Genomic DNA, 2,958 nt, shown 5'->3' on the forward strand with positions numbered 1-2,958 from the left:
TCAAATAACTCAAATCAAAGAATGAACAAGAAGTACTTGAGTCAGTTGCCTGCGACAAGGACATTAGACTCAGCAATGAGTGTGTTTTGATAGTTCATACAGAATGAATTTTGCAAAATAACTAATTTTAACAATATATACTTAACGTATTAAATATTAATAAAAATAGTAGTGTCATTTCAATCAATGTGAACCAAAAGAGTTAATTGCCCACAATAAAAATTGTTTATAGCCCGTGCAACAAAAATATTGAACTGAAGTTAATAATGATTGTTTTGGTAGTTCATGCATAATAAATTTCACTGAAAAAAAAATTATGACATTTCTAACATTTTTAATTTCTTAATTTAACAAATTTTATTTAATATTAACTAAAACCTACTAGCGCTTAAGCCAGTTATCAGCGATTAAAGTTCTTTACACAATTTTTGATACACAAGATTGTGCTGGTATTTCCATGTAGAATAAGTATCGCTCAAAGAGTAAAATATTTTTCTAATACTCTTACTCTGGACGTACTAAATAATAGCATAATAACAAAAACAATACTGATAGTTCACTCAAAATAAACCGAAACTAAAAAGGACTTAAGTCAGATTCATGCGACAAAAATTCTTTATACAAGCTCAACAATGAGAATATTGGCATTTTATGTAAACTTAATGTCTTTTAAATATTAATAATTTTGTATAAAACACAAAATTTATTAAAATTAAAATTATTAAAAAATTTACAATGCACTAAGTCACAAAATGTGAATGAGTATAACAATGTCACTCAATGATATTTCACTCAATGTGAGCCTATTTCAAATGAAACTGAGTAAAATGCCTGCAACAAAAATTGTTTACAAATGTTGATGTCATGTGGTTGCAACAGAAAAAATAGATGGCATTAATTTCATAAATATGAATTTTTGTGTTTATGATGCACTAAGGCACGGGCGACATTTCAAATGTCTTCAACAACATTTCGTCGCAACAGTTGAGTTGTAAGGTTTAGTTGACGACGCATGACGAAGTAAAAATTGCCTGCGACAAAAATTGTTTAACTTATTGAACTGCATTTTGTCGCAACAGTTGTTCAATATGTTGGACTGAATTCGGAGTCTACCGACAATATGCCTGAAATTGTAGTTGCAACACAGACCACAACGACAAATCGCACAATTGTCTTCAACAACATTTCGTCGCAACAATTGAGTTGTAAGGCTTAGTTGACGACGCATGGCAAAAATAAAAATAGTCTGCGACAAAAATTGTTTAACATATTGAACTGTATTTTGTCGCAGCAATTGTTCAATATATTGAACTGAATTCTAAGACAACCGATTATATGTCTGAAATTGTAGTTGCAACACAGACCACAACGACAAATCGCACAATTGTGTTTGGGACACACATTTATGACATCAATAGCTTTTAACAGCTTTTAATTTAATTTATTTATAAATTTTTTATATTTATTTATTATTTGGTATATATTAATTTTTTCATCATTTAATTACTAATTGAAATTTTTTAAACTCATATATTTAAATTTATGATTCCGTTTGCATATATAAAAATATTTAAAACGAAAACTTAATACCTAATAATACCGAGAAAGCGATAATCAAAATTACTACAAACTGTTTTTAAAAATAAAATAAAAATAACTGAATTTAATATCATATAAACAAATTAAAGCAATCAAATCAGAAAATAATAGAAAATAGTTAAAAATAGTTAAAAATACTTTTGGAAACGAAACATATACGACGAATTACTTATACAAAGCAAAAATATTAAAAAATATTAAAAAATATTTATACAAAATATTTTAATTGTTAACAAACAGTGGCCAAATAAAGCAGGTAACGTTTTGGAAAAATTATTAGAAATTTTTTTTATTTTTTAATACATCAACTAGTAATCTAACGTCTAGATTTAGTATTCATTCATAAAGCATTAGATTTAAGTCATTTATCTAATATATATTCTAAGCTAATGCAGTAAGTAAGTGAAAATAAATATGAAAAAATGCAAAATATATGGAAAAATGCTGAGAGTAAAATTTGCTTATATTAAATTAAATAAATAAATTGTATAATTCTATTTTAATTATAATTCTAATTAATTCTAATAATTAATATTCTTTTAATGAATATTTTTTTTTTGTTGACAAAATATTTTTCTTTATTATAAAAAATAACATTAATGTTTATATTAAATTTAATTTTTAATATTTTGTTAAATATTTATTTTTATGAGATAAAATTATTTATTGATTGAAGAGTGACCGGCTCTTGTCACTAATTTAAATTAAATTATTATTTAAAAATTTATTAGCGGGCTAATTGATCATTTAAATATAAATAAAAAAAAAGCTATAATTTATTATTTATATTTAAAAAGCAATTTATATTCTTTTTAAATATTTTTCCGATATATCGACTATCTTTTAGGGAAACTGAAAAGATAGTTCAGAGTTGCTGAGTTGATGTTCAGAGTTTCCCTGAAGATAACTATCGAAGACATAAAATATAAATTGTTTTTTAAATATAAATAATAAATTATAGTTTTTTTATTTCTATTTGAGTAACCTATTAGCTCGTTAATATATTATTATATAATAGTTTTGGTCGCAAATAAAAGAATAAATTATTTTAAATTATTATTTTAATTTTTTTATGATATTTTTTTTTTGAAAACAAAAGCTTGATTATCTACATATATACATATTTCTTAATAATCAAATTTTCTATACTCTAAATATACATTTTTTTATTAATAATTAAATTTTCTTTTGTAACTAAAATTTTTTATATAATTTAATATAAGCAAATGAAATCAGCAAGAAACTTTAAAACTTCTAAACTTTAAGCTTATTTATGAGGCTGATTAGAAAGTAAGCAAAATTAAAATATATACATATATATATATATATATAAATAATTTTTAAGTCATATACATAGAA

This window comes from Teleopsis dalmanni, chromosome 1 (assembly GCF_002237135.1).
Source record: "Teleopsis dalmanni isolate 2A chromosome 1, ASM223713v2, whole genome shotgun sequence".
In the NCBI taxonomy this organism is placed as follows: domain Eukaryota; kingdom Metazoa; phylum Arthropoda; class Insecta; order Diptera; family Diopsidae; genus Teleopsis; species Teleopsis dalmanni.